Here is a 23,191-nt window from a genome sequence, read left to right as displayed (position 1 = left end):
GCAAACAACCTAAACCAACTAAGAACCATTATGCACGTATTGACAATGTCTTTTGTATGTACACAGAAGTGCAATAGGCTCCAAAGGCGTGCCTCGTTTTCAGCAAACAACTCATTCCTCAACTGCTGCAGAAGAGGAATTGACTGAAATAATAAGCTATGGTTGGAGATTAAATACACAGGATTTCAGAAGCTTAAAAAATAAGATCCCTCAGAAACTGGTAATGAGAGGGGAAAAAGAGGTCTCAGTGGCAGCATGGCTCTGAACCTAGTGTTGAGATGTTGAACTGTAAGAAATTGAATGTTATATGATTGGCTTTGTGGGTTTGTTACATATTTACCTTTTATTTTAAACCCTGTAAAGATGTAACAAAACCCAAAATGTAAGTAAAGCTCAGTTCTAGAAATGTCCCTTTTAAATAGCATAGCTACTTGTCTTATTCTGTCAATTTTCACATGAAATCAGATTCAACTCCTTGGCACCAACAACTCACCATCTGATAGCTCCAATAAAATACATCAAGTATTGAAGTAAATGAGATGCTGATAGGAAATAGAGAGTTGTATAAAGCTGGGCACAATTCCTCAAAGTCTGTCTGCTGTTTCCTGGAAAGATTCGAAGGCCCAAAGGAAATAAAATTTACTGCAGAAAGTAAAAGGCAAAAAGACAGAATTAGGAAAACAACATGAAGGGCTCATATGGACAGTGAAAAAGCATAGTAAAATCCTTGCCATCTGGTAAGGAAGAAGACATGAAAGGACTGTGGAAAAGAGGAACAGCTTAGTTTTCATTGAGACAGGTGGTCACGCAGACAAAAACAAATATCAAAGATGCAAAGCTTGGAGGCAAGAAACAGCAAAGAGTAGATACTGTCAAAGAGTAGATACTTGTCTTTTCAAGGTTAAAGGAGTCAGATTTAAAGAAAAATAACAGGTAAAAGAGCAGGGAGGAAACAAGGAGGCAAGAGACTGAGATTTCTGGACATTTCACATTATTACTTATGGACAATTTCGTTGTATGCATGTTAATTTTTGGTGGGAGGAAGAGGAGCTACTGTAATCAGTGTTGCACATTGAGAGCAGTAAAATTCATCTTAGGCCTAGATGTTGCGATTAACTTCTGACAGTGTTTGGGCATGAGCAAAAATGAACTGATAACCTTTTCTGGGCCACTTAGTTTCTAACAGTTACTATTGTGCCCCCAAATCTGAACTGAACTTTAAGTGACCCGTGTTCATATTTTACATTAGCACTTTTTAAGTCCAAAGGTAAAACTGAGTCTGAGGTACCAGAAACTGAAAGGAATCTTTGCAGTTTAACACACTCTAATATGATATAAACAAGCTGAAGCAAACCATAGAAAGGTTGTGAGAAAAAAAAAGTAGGTATCTATAGCACCTGCATGAAATACTATTAGGTGCCAGTTTTTCTAAGGGCCACATCACAACCTTGACCAAGATTAATTACTAAGGTTCAGTATTAAACTAAATCCACAAAGTCTTTAGAATTCAGCTGTACTGGAAGCTTTCCTGGACTAAGATTCAGAACATTTTGTCCAGACTTGCATCACATATATTGTAAAACCTGGAATTAATTCTTCGAGAGCCTTCCTACTGCAATTGTTCTAAAGCCTTATTTAACAAAAGAGAAAGAAATGTGCACGTTCCCAATGATAGTTAAATCCCTGAAAATGAAAGAAAAGAATGAGATGTATTAGAGGTGGAGGGAAGGCTGGAATTAGCTGTTCTCTGAATTATCCTAAGCGTAGTGATCAGAGCCAGAAGGCCATTTTACAGCATTTAGTTATTCCAAGAAGGCACAGACCTGTGTTGTGCTGTTGCACTTACAACTTGGCCTTCAGGACAGTTTGTGCTGTGCATGTCCCTGGGCCACACCGAGAAACTCAGCCAGCAAAATGGTAACAGAGGGGCTTGCAGGCAGCTCCTGCTCGGTGACAGTGACTGCACCACCTCCGTGTCCTTGCCTTTATCTACAAGTGCAGCAACAAGTTCTCATGTGAGCTTTTTCTTTGACAGCAGAAATTATGAATAAAGTTGTTTTCTTTTAGGAAAAACCTGTAAGAGCTCAGAAGACCAAAATGCTGGATAGGAATTCTATGGATGTGGTCTGCATGGTGTGCTGCTCCCTCATCAGAGACCTGTTGATGCCGTGTAACTCAGGGTTTCCACCACCTGGAAGGATGTAAAATTGTCTATATTCTCCTCTTGTTCTTTATAGTTTTAGCTCAAATAAATGGTGTTTTAAGAGATACTTCATGGAGTCTGAGTGTCTTTCTTATTAGGATCATAATAAAAAAACATCACCTCCTGGAGCAAAACTGTACAAACATGTCAGAGAAATGTGATAGATCAGCAGGGAAACAGCTCTGTTTAAGGGTTCAACATAGTATCTAACACAATATAACTTTTTAATCATTATCAGCCTTCAGGATAGCCGAACTCACTTCAGCTAAGTGACAAGATGCCAACATTTCTCAGTTCTACACAGAAATACCCATGCTTTCACCAAACCTAAATCTCAGGTTTTGCCCTGTGCAAGAAAAACTTTATACAAAACTCTTCACTCAGATCTCATTCACTAAAAGATCAATATTGATCCACTGAGGAAGCTGCAATACACACTCTCAGTCTCCAGATGTGTTTGAGTTAGACCTGCCCCCTTTCCCTCGAGAAGCTGTGGCTGCCCCATCCCTGGCAGTGTTCAAGGCCAGGTTGGACACTGGGGCTTGGAGCAACCTGCTCTAGTGGAAGGTGTCCCTGCCCATGGCAGGGGGTTGGGACTGGATGAGCTTTAAGGTCCCTTCAACACAAACTATTCTGTGATTGATCAGTGGAGAAGAAAGGAGGTGGACAGCCTCTGAATGATCAGTCATAGCCAAATATACTGGATTCCATTCGGGATAGCATTTTGGGAAGAAAAAATACTATGTGTTACATTTGGTTGCTTACAGGACCTTGTTCTTCTCTTCCTTCTCAGTGGCTCTGTAACTTTATGCTTATGCCTTTCCTGCACCAGGTCATACTATCCATTTTTCCTTTTTGGCAAAGTGCTGATGCAATACACAATCTTTTACTACTTGGAAACCTCCTGTACATACCTGCAGCTATAAACCTGACTATACATGGCGCAAGACAGAAGTGCATCAGTCCTTCAGTTAGAAAGTAGCTTCTTTCTGAGGATCTCAGTACCAGCTCATTTCTGCATCTGGTTTGGCATTCCAAGCCCTGCAGCAGTTTTCCTTCCATCAGCTTTCTTTTAAATAACTTTCAGTTTAACCTGCTATTACCTGTCACTTTGGTATGCTGAATACTCTATTATTTTTTTTCCCCCAAGTTTATTTCTGCTCACAGTCATTCTTTTTATTTAAATTGTTTTTCAACCTGTCCACTTTTTCTTATATACCAGCATTTTTTTTCTCCAGAAAGTGTGGAACAATATATGTTTTCCATTAAGTATTCAAGCATTCTGGCAATGCTAATGCAGGTCAAGGAAGACGTGGGTAATACAAGTGCTCAGTGCTGTACCAGAGCAGCATTTCAACTATGTGGTTCAGACAAACCTTGCTCTGCTCTCTTTGACTTGACAGATAACAGCTTCCAAAATATGAGTTTGGGTCTTTGCCAGATTTCTAAGTGTGAACATTACCACATTGGACAGCATTTGCATACAGGTTTTTCTTTGGATCCAGCTCCTTCTCTCTCAGTAGTGAATTCATCAAAACTCTGGAAACACAAACTCAAAGTCTGAGAAGATATAAGTGCACATCAGGCCAACAGTCCTGTAATTTCTTCATAATTCTGTATTTAGGGAGAAGCCATATGTCCTTTCACAAAGTTTAACTGTTCCCCTGGACACTATTCCATCTAACAATTTTACATTACAGCTTTTGTAGCATTCCATATGGCCCTATCAGAGTCACCTGTGCCTATTGGCTTGGAAATGTACACTGAAAACAGCCTTCACAATTGATTTTCTTTCTTATTATTAAGACAGGCTATCCCCTGGCTCTGAAATCAGTTCCTGGACTACCTCACCAAACAGGAAGATCATTTTCCATATAGTTCCCCACGAATAACCCACTTGGAGCACTGTGTGCAGTTCTGGTGTCCTCAACATAAGGACATGGAGCTGTGGGAGCAAGCCCAGAGGAGGCCACTAGGGTGATCAGGGGCTGGAGCACCTCCTGTGTGGATACAGGCTGAGAAAGTTGGGGCTGTTCAGCCTGGAGAAGCTGCATGGAGACCTCAGAGCAGCTTCCAGTGTCTGAATGGGGCTACAATGATGCTGGGGAGGGACTCTTCATTAGGGACTCTAGTGGTAGGACAAGGGGTGATGGGTTCAAACTGAAACCGGGGAAGTTCAGATTGGATATAAGGAAGAAGTTTTTTACTGTGAGGGTGCTGAGGCACTGGAATGGGTTGTCCAAAGAAGTGGTGAATGCTCCATCCCTGGCAGTGTTCAAGGTCAGGTTGGACAGAGCCTTAGGCAACATGGTCCAGTGTGAGGTGTCCCTGCCTACGGCAGGGGGTTGGAACTAGGTGATCTTGAGGTCCTTTCCAACCTTAACAATTCTATGATAACAATTCTGAATACTCACAGTCATTTAAAAGAAACCCCAAACTATCCAGTTGTCAAGTGTTGCTTCCTTGCCCACAAATAATTTTCAACATACCTGTTGCTGTGCATGTGAATTTGTGCTTCTGAGCTGGTGCACTTGTCTGAGCCAGTCCCTTTGCAACTTTATTGAAGGCTCTTTCCACATTTTTGAAGAGGCCATGTAAAAATCTACACCCTGATATTATTTATACTCCTAGTCTACATCTTTGTTTCTTCATCTCAACTTTGAGTACAATGCTGCTTGAGGCTGCTCCCAGCTATTCTGCAGAATACCCAGTGAGGATAAAACCTCCATATATTTATAGAGTTATATACACACACGAGTATATATATATGTATGTATGTATATAAGCCCACACATCTATACACAAATTCCTGGCTGCAAAGTTTGACTGTTAGGATTTTTCAAAGGCCATTTCAGATCTTTCTGTGTTTAATCACTTCTGCCCACACTGACAGGTAGTTTCAAATTAATATCTTCAGATCTTGCATCGCTACTGGGTACACTTGTGAGGTTTTTCATTTCCTCAGAATTAAGTGAAACTGTTCAGAGACAGTGGAAGCTAATTGTGTTTTCCCTTGAATGACTGCTGCTGTTGCCTTGATGCACTGTGAATTTCTTATTACTCTTTGTACCGGTCCACTCAACTCCACAGTGTAGAACTAGGCAATCTAACTCGACTCCTTGTCTGGTATTTCCATCCTTGTCAGTTGAAAATGGTTTTCACCATGAGCAGTTTTCAGCTCTGGCAGCTGTTGGTTGATTACATAGAATTATAAAATCATAGAATAGTTTGGGTTGGAAAGAACCTTAAGATCATCTAGTTCCAACCCCCTGCCATTGGCAGGGACACCTCACACTAGACCATGCTGCCCAAGGCTCTGCCCAACCTGGCCTTGAACACTGCCAGGGATGGAGCATTCACCACTTCTTTGGACAACCCATTCCAGTGCCTCAGCACCCTCGCAGTAAAGAACTTCTTGCTCACAGCAAAGAACTTTGTGCCCACAGCATGTTCTTTGCTTTGCAGGGGTCTCAAATTCTGTGGTTCATCTAATATTTATTAATAGGCTGATTAGTTGTAGAGTATTCTAATGCCCATACATTAGCTGCTGCTCAGAGGTGATGGTGATATCTCCTGTTGGGTCATGCTGCTGGGCATGTGAAGACTTCCAAGCACAGCAACTATTACTCTTGCTTTTGTTTATTTCTTCCTGGCCACTCCGAGTGCTGACTTTACAACGAAGTGGCTATGACACAGTGCAGTGTTACATTCTCTTTGACACCAAGATGAACAGAAACAAACTGGAAATTAAGTGTCTGAATCCCAGGATTCCAGTATTTTAGCTCTGTTTTTTTCATCAGTATCCTATTTACACAACAGTATAGGCACGTAATGGCAGATTTCTTTCAACAGCTTCTTCCTTCCCCTTTATCCTGCTCCTTTCATGTTGCTTATGCAGTAGAACACAGGAAGTGGGAATACCCAAGAGAATCATGGCAGCAGTCTACCACTATGAGAGAAGGGGTTCGCTGTGGGGGAAAACAGACCTTAGTGGGAATGAAACCACACACTTCAGTGATGGTCGTTTAAGTTATTTTCTGCAGAGCTGTTTCTCACGTTATTTCACTGCTGGTTTTGCCATGGGGGTAGCCAGCCAGCCAGAGACACAACATTCTCCTTGGGTTGTTACGAAAACAGCAAATGCCACCATTGGTTTTCCACTGGGAGCAAGTGAAGTGTTCAGTAAACAGAATGGTCCTACCTAAGGCAAGTTTTATATGATTTTGAGAGGTAACTGCCATTCACTGGCTGTCTTTCATCAGTTCACAGTATATGAAACAGCAAAACTGGTAACAATTTACATAACTTTCATCTTGAAGTATCCCAAAGGCTTTACAGGGATCATTTTCGCTACTGTTCAAGCACAATAATCTTTAGGACCCAGTAACACTATTACAGGGCAGTAAATGGAACACTAACAAAAATCCCATGCCTAGACTAAGTTTGGAGGTATTTAGCTATACACTGAACAGATTTTAGCAAAGAGCAGAGATTTACTTTCTTGGAGGAGTAAATGCTCTGAACAACCCAACAAAGCTGTCCTAGCCATGTGCTTCAAAATTGCTTGAGACATCCACACCTTGGAATCAAAACTGTGTTCAAGCTTCACAGACCATGCTCACTTAGGATGCCAGTAAACTATTTCATACTGTGTCTTTTTGAGGAAGCCAGCCAGGAAACTGTGTCAAGATAGACAGCCATTTGCTGACAATCATTCAATCAAGCATGATATGCAGAGACTTTGTACATAATTCACTGTCCTGAATAAAGTATAATATAAGCACAGAAATAAAGCAATGCTAATGAGAACAGCAGCTTCTTCCTTAAGACAGAGGAACAACAACCAGAGTATTTAAGTGCAGCACAAACATAATGTGTACTAAACTCTTCTTTGAATGTAGAGGGACTACCACAAAATAAAGACATTATAAAGACAGGTTTACCTGCATAAGGTTCTGTTTGATCTTTATTCTTCTGGATTGTTTCTATCTTAGTAACTCAATGTTAGTGACTGCAAAGAGATTATGAAGATGTAAAGATGGGTAATACAAATAACAAGATGGATTAGCATTAGTGAGAAAAGGAGAAAAAGGAGATAAAGGCATTAGAGCAGGGAATAAGCAGCCTATGCAGCATGACAGCCTCAAGAAATCAGCTTAGGTCAACAGAGCTAGTAAAAGAAAGGGAAATAATATTTCCTATCTAAGTAGATTAGCAGGGATATCTTTGCAGGTGTTTGGACTCATCTATATATTCTGTTTGTGACACTGTGTTTAGAACTAGATATTTGCCACCGAAGGACTTTTAATAGTCACTAAAGATTTTGCTACAGCTGAACTAGCAATTATAGAAGTACGAGTGTGCTGTCTGCTAGGTAAAATCCTTGCTGCAAGCCCCAAGGATGCAAAATGGATTTTTTGGGGGAAAAAAATCCCCAACACCTGCAATAATTAAACAGAGGAGGAGGAGATGATTGCGTTGGGAACTTGGAGGGATTTGACAAGGGTCAAAAACATCCTTCTGTTACTTGACAAGTATTAAGACTTTCTTCTTTAAACTGAAGGAGAAAAAAAAAAGGCATCAGTAACACACTGACTAGCAGCAAAACAGGTCAATGTGATAGTCTATCAAAATCAGTGTCTTCAGTAGCGGGTTCTGGCTCACATCATACTAAGCACTGCGCTGTGGTGCTGAAGTTTAGAGCATTGCTGCCATCTCCAGGGTTTTATCCTTCATGACATTTCTAACTTTGTAAGCTGGTAGGAATCTAAATCCGCTTCAAACTTGCCCACCCAGCATCACACCGTGGTCAGTATGTCACAATTGCTCTTTTGTTCATACCACCCTCACTGGGATCCAAAAGGACTAAATAAATCCACGGTTGAAGTTCAAACAAGTCAATGGTAGATTTCGTCTATACTTAGCAATTTTATTTCACTCCCCTTTTTTAGGATATACCTTTCCTGTGAGCTTATTTCTAATACTGCAAAATATTCTTCAATGTTGCAAACCTGATAAAAATTAAATTTATTCGAACTTCTGCTCTACAAAGAGGTGTGATTGCCTCTTAACACAGAACAATCCTGCCCTCAGCTCAATGCTAGTCTGGTATGTGCTCATGTATTTATATCTTACTTGTATAATTTAAAGGCAGTACATTATATAATAATGATTAAAGAAGAATCCAGGTTAGAGAAGGAGAAGGATTTACTGGAATAGGCAACTTAGCATTTGGTGCAGACAGAGGCTAAAGGAGCCAATCGGTCCCACTGCTGCTGGTGGTGTATGGGACTATCTGCAATTTAGATTGTCTGCACAAAAGACATGAGGAACGATGGCTAGAAAGAGTTAGGGATGTGATCATGTGAAGACAGAAGCTGCATCCATCTGTGGATACAGACGGATACAGCTAGAATGACATATGGGACCGAGCAGTGGGGCAGTAAATGGGAGAAAATGGGATTATTTAGTGCTGGTGTTATGTGTAAATTAATGATGAAGTTACATGTAAACCCATAGGATACTAGAATGAGATGAAGAATTCTTGTGCTGACGCACATGCAGGCCACTAGGCCTGATCAGATAGTAAACTCCGGAATATAAAGTATAATACTGTGAGCTAAAGACTGGAGGAAGAGTCATGATGTCCTTCAGGCCCTGGGATTACAGAGCCTGTAGTCAGTATAGATGTCAGAGATGTTAGACTGGAATAGAGTGGAATGGACTAGACTAGAATGGACCTACAATAATTACCTAGTCCAACTGCCTAACCACTTCAGGGCTGACCAAAAGCTAAGGCATGGATCTGTCAAAGGTTTTCTTTAGACCTCCTCTTGCTATTAGTGTACTTAAATCTTGTTAGTTGGCACAACACTGGCCTGGTTCAACTCTACCTGAGCTTTGGCCTTTCATGTCGTCTCTCTGCACATGCAAACCATACCTCTGACCACATGTTCTAGGCTTTTATTACTGAAAAAAAAAAAAAAAAACCCAATTAATTCAAATATAAGGATGAGCATGAGCTTCAGTATTATCCCTCTACATCTTGGTTCTAAGCACAAAGTAAATGAGGTAGAGCAAGCACACTCCTGCTTTTGTAGAGACTAAAGAAAGTTTCTAGACTTCTTTTCATGTGAAAGCACTGGCTGGTAAGCCATTTTTCCTAGCCTTAACAGCACTGAAGACAAATAGATTCACTTCTGATTCCATCAAAGTTCTGACTTATCTTTGGCATCTAACACATTGATTTGTTTCTCACTTGGAGAGTTCAGTTCAGGTCAATTTCTGGCTCTTCTTGATTTTTTTCCTCAGGGTTCTCCATCCTGCATTCAGCACAAGATCACTTGCACAGCAGAGATAATTAAATATTTAGGATAGACAGAAAACATTTTTCTTTGTGTGAACTGCAGATAAGGTTAAAAAACAACCCTCACCTCCCAATGCCTTTTATTTGGTAAATGTTTTGCTTCTCAAAAAGCCTAATGTCATGGACAGCAGCAATAACAGCTTGTTACTGACAAAGTTTAGTTTTGGAAGTATTTGAGGTTAGAGAAACAACTTTAGAAACTAATGTTGAAACTCACTTCCCAGCTTTATGTTTGTGATTCAATGATTAGACACTGCAGCCTTGAACCTGCTGTCAAAACCCTGAAATCATAATGAACAACAGATACAGGCAATATGGGCTGTAGAGCTCCTAAGCAACTGAAATAAGCCTGAAAGTGTCATTTTTAGGCTCTGAAGCCTTCATCCCTGAGAATGCAGGAGTTCCACCTGCTCTGTCATGGGACCTCCATGGACTGCAGTGAATATCCTTCTCTGCCAAGGAGCACCTCTTCCTCCACTGACCTTGGTGTCTCCTCTGATGTTCCTCACTCTTTGCTCCCTTCTCCTCACTCTATTCAACATCTTATACTCTTTCTTAAATACATTTTCAGAGATGCCACCACCTTGGCTATGTCCTGTGGTTGGTCTGTTGTGGAGTTGACTGCAACTCATTGTGTCCAGCACAGGGCAGCCCTTGATGTCTTCCCACAGAGGCCACCTTTGCCACATTCCTCTGTCCTGCTACCAAAACCTTGCCACCTACACTCAATAAAGTGACATTATAAATGATACAAAACTAACTTCTGCTCACATATGTTTTATACTCAGGGCCTTGCCTCTTGAGATGAAGCAAGGTAATACAGTGAAGGGATGACTATATGTGGGAGACTGCAACACTTGTTACAGAAAATAACAGGCAGACAGTGTTGGAAGTCGGAGGCTGAAGAAAAAGATAGTAATGATTTGTGCAGTAAAAGTGCACTCTGGAGAAACAGATTTAATCCCAGCCTTTGCCATGAAGTTATTAAGCAGTACTTAGCAGTTACTTAAACCAAGCATGACCAAGTTCTCTAAGCCTGGAAGATATTTTTCCTCCAAGATAGCAACTCACAGCTAAAAAATTAACTGAATGAGTATCCAATCATATCTTCATTAGCCACAGCAGCAGATCATAGAACCATCGGATCATTAGGGTTGGAAAGGACCTTAAGATCTAGTTCCAACCCCCCTGCCATAAGCAGGGACACCTCACAGTGGGCCATGTCGCCCAAGGCTCTGTCCAACCTGGCCTTGAACACTGCCATGGATGGAGCATTTACCACTTCTTTGGGCAACCCATTCCAGTGCCTCAGCACCCTCACAGTAAAGAACTTCTTCCTTATATCCAACCTGAACTTCCCCTGTTTCAGTTTGAACCCATAAGATACTTAGAACAAGAATACACCCAATACTTAAAACAAGCCAAGTATTCTGGGTATGACAGGACGTGCTAAGGAGCATGGCATAATACTGAGAGGATTTACACTGAGTTCAGACCACTGCTAGCTAAACTCCCTCTGGGCTTTTTAGCTCAGCCCAAAAGTACATCCACTGCTGAGCTGGCCACTCCACACCTCTGTTTGCATGACACTGCATCAAAGCTAGCAAACTCCATAGACCTGAGCTGGCTTTTCATGGAATCTGCAAGTAGCATCTCTGAATCCATAGCGTGATTAATCTGCAACCCAGATTAACATAGTTAACCGCACTTCTAGTCCAAGAATGCTTCCCATATCCCTGTTCCTTTTCCCAGAAGCTTCATTTTTCTATGGTCTCTCTGCTGCACCACCAACTTTCCCCCTACCCCCCCTCTTTGGCTCAGTATTTTCTACTTCCATATGTAAACTCACAACTAAGAGCTACTTGTTTAACTTCTTTTACACCTTCTGTTAGACAAGACTGACAATTTAAAGCTCAGGGTTAGGTATCTCATTCTTGCTCTGGAGAATTTGCTTAAAGCTTCCATTATGTTCTTTAAAATACTGTCCATTTTACAAGTCAACAGTCAGAAAGTTAAATGGTTTGTTTACATACAACCACTTGCTCTACACTTCTCATTAAAGCTTTATACCAGAATCAATCTAAACACAATGCAAGTAAGCTCAGAGAATCCAAACACCTAAACAATTTTAGTGCTGCTTTTCAAGACCTAAGACTACTTAGTAATCATTTTCTTCTAAATAAAACAAGTAATATTTTTACTATTCATATAGTTTCAACTAGCCATCCAAGGAAGAAGATAGATGACTCTCCAGTCTCTGGAACTGAAAAATAAAACCCTATCTATACCAAACAGGAATAGCTTGCTTGTGGATGTTAGGCAGATTTCCCAATTTTTCAATTACTGAAATAATATCACATATTGGCTCATGTAGTGCAGTGTTATTTGCTACATTATATTTCAAATGCAAATGTCTCCAGCTGAAAAGTGGTTCCAGCTCTGAAATAAATTACCACTTTCCAGTCAACTAAAACAAGCATGATTTTCAGTAAATCCATGCAAGCCCTAGGCCTGGATTAATGAGTTCAGGACAGTTTCCAGTACGGGGTACCAACATTCAGCTACTCATACCTGATACAATGGATAATTTTCAGCAAAACTCAAGCCAATTCCATCAGCCACATTTATACCAAACCCAAAATGAACATGCAGCAGCTCTTTATTAATCTGATGCTGCTACCTGATTTTTCCAGCAGGATCAGCCTCAGAGCTCCCTCCACCAGCCCTGTTCCATTTCATCCTGTGGCTTAACTTGCTGTGTATGTAGGCTGTCCATTATTTTTTCTACATGCCATGATTACATACGCTGCTATAAGTTATTCATAAGAACTAAGCATCACTTCTTGTGTTGCAGCCATGCTATCTTAGCAACAGTCATGCCTGCTTTTATCTCTGCACTTGCTTTGCTGATTCACCTATTCACTGATCCAGCAGCTTTATTGGGCTGATTAGCATTATGTGCAGCATCTTTGCACACTTATACGTGGCTTTTGCTTCTCTTTCTAGTGTGCTGAACTGTAGAACTTCCAGAGGATGAAATGGGGGTGGTTTTACCCTCTGCTGGACATGTACTGCTATGAGCCTGGGGTTAGAATTAGGGTGCAGCAAGTGAATGTGTAATCTGTAAGGTCAGTAACCTAAAAAAGAACTTTGAGTTAGTTTCATTGCCAGTTGGTGTTACATATATTTCTTCCATGAACATGCAAAATTCCCATGAATTCTTTAAAGATCATGCTAAGCAACTGTATAATCTGTCATCTAAAACAGTTACTGGCAGTAGAACACTGCCAGAGAAGCCCTATCTGCATAAAAAAGAAATTACAAGAAGAAAATCACAAGTGTGGAACAACAGAAATAAAACACTGAAAGCTACTGTATTATGGAATTAATCCTTAAAAGCAGTGAAGTGTCTAGAACCCTGGAATGCCAAAACAGATTTAAGGCAATACTGGAGAACACCAACCTGGGACCAATGTTGTATGAACCACAGTAAAGAGATATTCAGTGCAGAATGAGTTAGAGATGTACTAAGCATTGTGGATTAATCTCTAGTATCATGATAATCAATTATTGGATATCAGTTCTTCTTAGACTATTGCTTTAACTGCCTTATAATACTCTTATAAAAAGCATGAGACTTAGTAAAGGATTTCAGCAAACATCTGAGGAGAAGCTGTGTGTAAAATGGTTGGAGATAATGGGTATGTCAGATAGTGCCACTTGAGCTTTACCCAAGTTGAGTTTGAGAAAGCTGCTCTTCCTCCCAGAATTGATCCTTTTCAGACATTGTAGAATCCTTGCACTAGTCCTAGTTCTGCTTCTGGAAAGGAAGAGGTGGATGTTACCAACTAAAAGCTGGCATATTCCTACATGCCCAGGAACAGAGTACACAAACTTCTGTACTTATAGAATACACTACAGAGAGGAATTGCTCCTGCAGTCATGGAATCAATAATAAGCCAATTGGAAGAAGTCAAATCAAGCATTTGTGTGGAGAAAAAAAAAGCAAAAAAAAGCTTGGCATCATGTCCTGGTCTCCTGTAGATGTGAGATTCATAAACAGCCCTTTCATCAACATGACATGATCCTCCCAAATGAGAAGAAGAGACAGTAAAGATGTCAATTGAGACTGTCAGAGGAAGAAGATATTTTGATTAAGGATAAAACACCCCATTTTTTCATCTGTTACTCTACAACAGTGCTGATAATACCCTGGTGCTTTTGCTGCCAAAATTTCCAGTGTGAAGTAATCAATAACTGCAAATCATATGATTCAGGGATAAAAAGTGCATTTTCAGTTCCTGGACATTATTCGGTGTCCTAACATACCTTAGGCATTCTTCAGCTCCCAAACTCTTTCTCTGTCCCGATTGTATACTTTCACTACACCTTCCATTTAAAGTACAACCATCAGATTCTTTCTGTATTTCAGCATGCTGCTCCCTCCCCTACACCCACAGAGTGGTTTGAGGTTGGAAGATACCTCTGGGGATTATCTCCCCCAACCCCCCTGCACAAGCAGGGTCACCTATAGCTGCTTTACCCAGAACTACATCCAGTCAGTTTTTTAATAGCTCCAAAGATAATTACTCCACAACCTCTTTGGGCCACCTGTGCTAGTGCTCAGCTACTCCCACAGAGAATGAGTTACTGAGTAACCCCACATTCTTTCCTCTGCCTTCCCTAGTGATTTTCATCACTCATGCCATGCCACTGCCATGAGAACTTCAACACATTGCTAATATCAGATTCCCACATGAAAGAAGTGGGTTTCTGAACTGCACAGAAACAGATGGAATCAGCAATGCTGGCCAATGAGGAATTCTATCAGCCAGGAAGCCACATCTTCAGTGGAAAACCTTCCCTGATATTCTGTATTTCGCACCTATAACCACCAGAAACAAATGTGTTTTCAGACACTAACAATCTGTAGATTTAACTGAAGCTTATTTAAAACCTGTGAAGATTTATTATTGTAGATAACACAGCTTCTTCCCATGGCCAATACTTACAGAAACTGCTTTCCACTTCAGTATCTACATTTGCCTTGATTATCTCAAAGCAGATTAGGAACAATTACTTAAGCTTCATAACACCTTGAAATGAAGGAAATGTTGAATTTATAGCTAGGGAAAAAAAGACAGTCATGTTAGATCTAAATGCCCAAATATCACAACTTGAATTTGCATTTATTTTAGTACAAGTTATGCATGTATGTAACTGTCACTGACTTTAGAAGAACCAGAAAACAATCTAGAGCTGTAAAAACAAATATTCAACCATATAAATACATATTTGGATGCCTAGTTTTAACCAGTACATTGCTATGTCAAAGAGATGTCTCCATATACTTCAGAAACTATAAAGGAAAAAAATCTTACATCTTGGGACACCTTTCAAAGTATCCCAAAGGGCTGCACTGGATAAACAGATTTCATTGGAATGAGAATATCTGCAGTGTATGGAGACAAATCCTTCCCACCAGCCCATAGGAACTTTTCAGAATAGTCTAGGTGATGAAGTGAAGGGAGAAGGCTGTACTCAACTGAAACATAAAGGAAGTGCTAGGTCAGCAAAATGCAATTATTAGAGCTGAGTAAACAATGGAGGGAAAAATCCACCAATATTCATTGGACTTTAAAAAAAACCAAAACAACTCACTTTCACTTACAAAAATAAATCTAAATATGAAAGCTTAAATAGTCCCAAACTATATGTTTGAATGTGATTATTCATACTTTATATTCTAAATGGAAAACGCCTGGTTAAGCAGCACAAATCACAATTACAATGCAGAAACCGTACTACTTGGGCACCGTACTACTTAAACACTGAATTAATGCTGTAATTTGAATCATGAATATCTACAACAAATCGTTCATAAAATATTCACGCAGGGAAAACATTTTCCAAATAAATTTACAAACTCAGGCAATGAAATTATGTGATAATTTTCTGAGTATTTTGTGAACAGGAGGAGAATAATGTTCTGCATAAATTATCCATCAGAAATAGCCTCTTATTTTGCAATTCCTGACTAGACTGGTGGCAGTAACAAAGATTTTCACGGAACTGAGCATCAACATTTCATTGCACAATTGATTTCAATGTGGATTTTAAAATTGCTGTGTCTTGTAAGTCTATCTCATTTGACACAGTTGATTAGGACTGTTTACTACCACACTGGGATACCACTGTCCTAAATACTACCCTAGGGAGAGAAGAACTGTATATCCTGCAAGGAAGGAACTGGTTTCTTCTATTTTGACAACCACTTGAACACTATTAATCACTGGCAAAATAGATTTTCTCACAGGATAGTTGGGTGACATGGTCTAGTGCAAGGTGTCCCTGCTCACTGCAGGGGGGTTAGAACTGGATGATCTTAAGGTCCTTTCCACCCCAAACCATTCTAGGATTCTATTGTATGAAATCTAGGTGTAGGTCAACCTAACAGAAATTGGCAGAAACAAAACCAGACTTCACACCGAAGCAAACTAAGAATATATTTAGTTTTGTAAAGGTATTTATTGGTAGCTATATTTTAATATATGGAGTATAACATAAAAAGTTTGGGGGTAATACCAGTAAGTTTAAATAGAATGTTACTCCTCTTGATTTATACTGTATTTTGTAAACTTGTCCCTTGAAATCAAACAATGCTATGCATCCATTTCCTAAGGATATCTAGTGCATCACACACTTAGCCAACAAACACAGATGCCAGAAAGAAACATTATTAGCAGTTGCAGTTTCTGGAACTGCTCAGACTGAAGTGTTGTTGCCCATCTGGGATCTGTGCAGTACTTGGGTACAAAAAACGATTCCAGATTTGTGTTAAAAATCGCACATATTTTGGCTAAAAGTAACTACAATGTTTTTTTCTGGTATCAAGTCAAAAAGGAGCCCGAATCTTATTGTATCAAACATACTTAGGATTACATCTGTCAAAATATCTTGCCAACTGCTGTGAGAAGAGGCAGGATGAAAATCAGATCAAGTTTACTGGGTTACTTGTTTTTAAAATATGTCAATGATTTTACTGCTGGTAAAAACTAAAACTACATTTCACTCAGAAAGGAATATTTTAAGCTCTCTTGCACATCTGCATTCCTACCAACAGTTATTTTAACTCCAAGAGCTTTCTCACTATGGGACATTCTACATTGCACTTCCTATGGATGAGACTGATTTCAAGTTTTAATAACATATCTGAAGCCTAACCTGCAACACCTTACATGATTCAAATCTTGGTGTCTCATACAGCATTGCATGTTCATGTAAACAGCTTCTTTTATTCCTCTCACATAACCCCAAATTTGAGTCGAAATTCAGTGCTTAATGTGGGTTTCCACATCTTTAAACTTCTACTCCAGAGGCCACTTAAAGTAGTAATTTACAACTGAGATCAATTAAATCTAAATGCATTAGGAAATCTAATTAGCAACATTCATCTGTACATTGTATGCGAATCCATACAAGCTAGTGAAGCAAAGTGTAAGACAATGAAAAACCACTGAGATTTAGAAGCTGAGGGCTTTGAATCAGATTTGCACTGTTTTCTTCCAGAAAATTATTTCTGAATTTCCATAATAAGATGATGGTGCATCTTCCTAAAACATGTAAGATTTGTAACTCCTTTTGGCTAAACCCAAAAGAGAAGTTTCTCCAAGATTGCCATGTAAAAGAACAACAACTAACTACTTTGTAAATGGGAGCTTAAAATTCAAGAGAAAATAGTAACGAAAGTTAACATCCCTGCATGCATGTTCTCTCAAGTTGTACTTTTTTCAATTTAAGTACAAATATGGCTAGATTCAATCATTACAATCCCATAAAACAATGTAAAAGGAAATAACTGTAAGTTAAAAGCATCAGAAAAGATGCTCTTGAAGACAACTGTAAAATAGAAGCAGACATCACACAGATACATAAACTCAAAGGACTGGGAAGAAAAGCAAAAGCTTCCTCCATCAAGTACCTTGCCACACTAAAGTCAAAATAAATAAGATTGATAGAGCCACAAAATGCTATCAGGACATTATAATTAATCAGCTACCTAAACATTCTCTTAAGTTTCAATAGCTTTTGTTTTGCAGCTGGTTTAGCAGCTCATGAATCTCTGTGGTACTTACCATCTGGTTACACCAGGAACCCAGCTGCAGAACCATCCTCAAGCCCATCTTAAACCACAATGATACCTAAGAAACTGTAACCTTCCCAACACCATTTATTTCCTGTTTTCAGGTGCCTGAGTGCATTAATAGGCTTTAATTGCCCTGATTAGCCTTAGGTGGGACTATCATCCAAGTCTTCTGCTTGTGAGCTCAGGAGCCTCATTTAAGCTCAGATCAACACCTTTAGTCTCTGGTTAAGCTACATGGTGGGTATAGTCCTGTCACAGCTGTGCCTCTGCTTGGCCATGGACCCTGTGAACTGACAAGTCCCACTTACTAAAAAGCTAGAGCAAAAATGAGCTTTGAGCATCATCTGCGATACTATAGCCTCAGGTAAACACATTTATTAGTTAAGTGTGACAGAGTGGAGTTAAAACTTACTGGCATATATACACTTGCTTGTAATATTTTGGACAAGACAGCTGGAAAACCACGAGAGGGTTTCCCAGTAGAGAAGCTGGATGTTTCCTGAAGGCAGGAGGAGCACTGTTACTATGGCACTAACCAGGATAGACGCTTTTCAGCTGGGATTTCAGAAGCAGCTTTGAAAGTTCTCACCTGATATTGCTTTTTCTGCCTTTCCAAGCATGAAAACTCTGACCCGTGGGTGACCGATATACATGGAGAGAGGGAAAGACCGAAGCTGATGGCTCTGGTAACAACCATCCAAGTGATTCACATTTTGTGTTTCAAAGCCTGAATCCCATAAGTGGAAATAAAGGTTTGCTAAGAACTAGGAGCAATAACTCAAGAACAGGGTACCGCTATGAGCTATGAAGACCTGTAGTGCACGTTAGGCAATCCAGCTGAGAGAGACGAAATGACTAGTCATGAACCTGTCTCTTAGGCTGTAACCCTCACCGAAATAAATGATTGTTTTAAAAAATCCATCGGTTTACCTCAAAACTTCAGCTCTCAAACTTGCAGAGGCTCCCCTTTGCCCGTCCTCCTGTACTTCGCTGCTGCTGCTCACCAAGATGGTACCAAAATGGAGCCAAACGGTGCCAAAATGGCACCAAATGGTACCAAAATGGAGCCAAACGGTGCCAAAATGGCACCAAATGGTGCCAAAATGGCGCCGAGATGGCAGTGGGCGAGGAAGAGGATGCAGGTGGCACCATCTTTGTGGTGAATGGCAGGGGGTGGCAGTGGGTTCACTGAGGGACCGAGCTCTGGTTATCCCATCTGCCTCCTTTCATGGCTCAGCCCAAGGTTTGGGGATGTGAGCAGGACTGCCTGAGGCGGGTGGCAATGGTGGCACTGCCTGTGAGGGGATGGTCAGCGGGCAGCATCGTGGTGCGGGAGGAAACGGCTGCAGGACAGCAGCACTAAAACACATCTGGGCGAGGGGCTTTTAGGGAGGTTTTCTGCTCCTTTGGATCTTGCTGGGAAACATCTGTGGGAATCAAGTCTGGAGTGATGGGTGTGGAGAAGAAAGATGAAAAAGGAGAGCATGAAATGGGCTGGAAGATTTTGGGTTAGGATGGGAAGATGCCGAAGCTGAAATGAACTAAGAATAAGAGGAAAAGAATGTTTTGGGTTTCTTTAAGTAAAAGCAAAGAAAACATAATAATTAAAATGAAAAAAAAAGGAGGAGAAAAGAGTATTTCTTCTGATATTGGCTTTACCATTTTCCTGAAAAAGATGTAAACCAGGCAAATTCAGGCAACATCTATTTTGCCCATTAATGCCAAATAAAAATGTTTACTTTCATTTCCATTGTCAGGTTTCTCACTCTTATGTCCATCACTTCATTTAAAACGACAGGTGCTCGTTATAGATATAGAGAGACATTATTGTTTAATGAACTTCTGAATGTGCTTTGAGCTGTAACTATTCTCCTAGATCCTCCTGGTAGAGAATGATACCAATTGCTTGGAAACTAGAACGAGATACAGAAGAGTTTCAATGAATGAGTGTATGTGCTGGAATTGGAGGGGAAAGAGGAAGATTGTGCTTGTTTGCCCTTTGTTTTTCTTTTGAGCATTGAGACTAGTGGAAAAGACAGACTAAGTTACCACATTTCTATAAAGACAGACAAATATCTTTCATATAAAATAATGATGTGAAAGATATTTGTCAAGAAATATTGCTTCTCAACACAGGAAGCCTATGAGTCAGTAGAAGACCTTAACCTCAAGGACCAAGCTCAAATTCTTTCAGGTATATCACCAGCACGTGCATCAGCATGTACCAATGAGAAAAATTCAAGGGAAATATTACAGAGAAAGTGGAGTGCAACCTCAAATGAAAATCTAATCTATATATATTGAACTGATCTTCATTTTTGCTATAAAATCCAGATTGTTCATGTTCTCTTTTATTTAGTACTCCATACCAGAGCAGCATACACAACATTTTTATCCCTTGGGCAATTAGATTTAGAATAGTGGGCTTTTTTTCTCCCTGGTTCAGTTTATTGGCAGGTTAGCATTTGATCTACAATACAGAACTTCTTTTATATAGAAATAATCTGCATATCGATGCTAAGGTACCAGAGCACTGCATTGCCTTTCCACAAATCAGTATTTCAATCTTCCCCTTCAAGCAATGTCTTAACCCAAGTGGCAGCTGGTTAAGAGATATTGGCTTTCAATATGGTCACACTTCCCACAGAAACTAGTTGCCTGAAGGAAAAAGCTTTATCATTTAGAGAAGACATTAACTTAAGCAACTGAATAGAAAGTAAAATTGCAAAGAGTGCTGCAAATGTGCCCCTGATGCTGTTGCAGAGAGAGCTTGGCTCACCTCTTGCCAGGGAGAGGGCAGGGGGGATCAGGTCGAGGTGGATGTCTCTGCTCTGGGGAGTCCTGCATGTTCTCAAGGCCTGATCTGAACACAGTTGAAGGGGACCTGCCAGCATGGGCAGTGCAGCAGGATGGGACACAGCCTCACTACTGAATACAAACACCCCAGTGGGGGATGTGGGGCTCAAGGTGATAGTATAGTTGTCCCATGTCTGCACAGTGCTTAGCAAGAAAGAGTTGAGACCAAGAGAGGGAACCACTACTGAAATAAGCATGGGAATTATTTGTGCCTCTTCATAGAAGAGCCTCTTGTGTTCAAAGAGCCTATTTGTCATTGCTGGAAGGGGAGTTCTGTTTTCCTGTTAGAGTAACAGGAAAAAAGGAATGACACAAAAAAAGTAGCTGCAAACTTGCTGGTGTGTGAGTGCAGGATTTTCCACTGACAGGTCATCTGTGCTGTTGCCTGAATGGAATATAGACCCCGTGGTCATGCCATAAACACTGCATTCCTTCGTGATCCTCCTGGGTGCAGTGTCATGGGAGCAGTGTCATGGGAATGATGTCCCTTGTTATCAATACTGGCTGTTCTTGTAACCCTTGTTTGGCTGCTTCTTCCAGTGCTTTCTTACACGTGCACATTTCCATCTCTACAACATTCCTGCCAATCTTCGTATTTCTGTTAAGAATCTCTCCACGAGGACTGGCCTGGCTGGATTGCTATGGATGTAGTTTGGGGGAAGAGCTAGTGTTCTAAAAGTGATGTTCTGCCACATCCCTGGGAGGCTTTGTATATGTAAAGGTTTCTACATGCCAAAGTGGATTTGCTCCAGGACCAGAAGCAGAAGTCCCAGCTTCATCCCTCCGGGGCAGCACCCCAGAAATAGAAACCTGTAGGGGAGCCTCGTAATATGCCTGGTGCTTTGTCCTGCTGTAGTAGCTTCCAGACTAAGACTGATTGAGAGATGCCCACTACTGTCCCAGAGGAGACTGTGTAAACGCCTGGATATAGGTCTGGGACAATCCCAGATGTGATTTAGGACCCTACTGAAGTAATGCCTTGCCCAGCAAGCATTTTCTTCACCAAGATGGAGTCTCTGGAGATGATGTTGCTGCATTATCTGATGTTTCTTCTGGAGATAATCAAGGATGAGGAAGAGGATTCAGACATGATTCTGTGTGTGTGTCTGACAATGGGGGTTTGGAACCACAGCTTGACCACTCAGTAATACTTCATGAAGCCATTCCTAGGCCAAGACACTCACTGGTAGTCCTGGTGCCTTGTCTGTGGACAGACAGGCTCAGTCTTTTGACCAGCTTCTCCCCTGCCCTATACAACACGGATCAGACCAACCCTGCATGGGCACGGACTCTGCTGGCTGCCTCTTGGCAGGGAAGTGGCTCTTATTCCAGTGGAAAATAGAAGGAGAAAACACAGGCAGGGTCTTAACATCCACTGGCTTTGTTTTTTCCTAACCGAGATAACTTTAATTTCCCTTAAAAGAAAACCTCTTAATTATTTTAGCAATACACAGATGCTCACAGCTTTATTGAATTCTCAGTCACTGCCAGTGTATTTCAGAGCTCTTTTCCACAAAGCTCATCTACTGGAATCACTAACCCTCCTTCAAGCATAAGAACCTAAATCACCTGAAACAGCCTTTTTATCACCCTGTGGAACACCTTAATTCCACTTGAAATTCCTCTCCAAATAAAAAGGGCTAGGTTCTCACTGATCCACCAGTAGATTCTGGCTTTGCACTATTATTTCCCCCACTTTGCTTTGTAGGGCTCAGGAATCACAACTGTCAAATATTTTTCTCTAGAACTGCATTTTTAACAACATTTTGGAAGGACTACTCCTTTCATGATGTGTTGATAAGCAACACTTGACTGCTGAGACTAACTAGAGAAACATATCAGACACTGAGCCTATCTTTCAGTGTGAAGAACTGAAGAAATGTCTCTTCTAAAGCAGACTCAAAATCACTGTGTTCAGAGGCATTTGCACAGCCACTGTGAGTAAAGAAGAAATCTTCAATGGTATTAAAGCTTCTCTACCATCAAGAAGTGACAGATCCTTCATCAATTAGCATGAATACAGACAGGGCTTTGAGTAAATTCTTGCAAATTAAGTCTTTCTGGTGTCTCCTTTAACAAAAGAAAAGAAATTAATAATTTGTCTTTTGCTATATAAATTTTACTCTGAGATTCAGATTCATTTCCCACTTTTCTTTTCTAGAAAAGTATTTCCATGAGATAAATTTCAAGGTTCCTAGTGTTACACAGCAAGAATAGGAAAAATATTTGCTTTTTTTCAGACCTAAAACCACAAGTATTAAATAACCAGATTACTCATGTTTAACTATCTGTCTATGCTACAAGAGTAAAATAATGGCCTATTTTGTTCTCAGATCTCTTACAGGCTTGTCTTGGTCCAGAAGATGCCATTTTAAAAGTGTGATTGCAGGTGAAGGCTGTGAAATGAACTCCCCAGGATCTCAGCCACTCTTGCAGCTCTCTGTTCTCCTTATGAGATCAGAAGAGGAGAGTTCAGCCTTTTGCTTGACAGAACTTCTTTAGCTTCTTGCCTGAAGAACTGAAGATGTGCATGAACTCTGGCAGCATTATCTAGTGCACCTCTTGTCCTATGACAGACTTAATGTATCCATGGGCTAAAAATGGCCTGTGGATAAACAAG

This window comes from Nestor notabilis, unplaced genomic scaffold (assembly GCF_000696875.1).
Source record: "Nestor notabilis isolate BGI_N333 unplaced genomic scaffold, ASM69687v1 scaffold5798, whole genome shotgun sequence".
Lineage (NCBI taxonomy): Eukaryota > Metazoa > Chordata > Aves > Psittaciformes > Psittacidae > Nestor > Nestor notabilis.
This window is presented reverse-complemented; position numbering follows the sequence as displayed.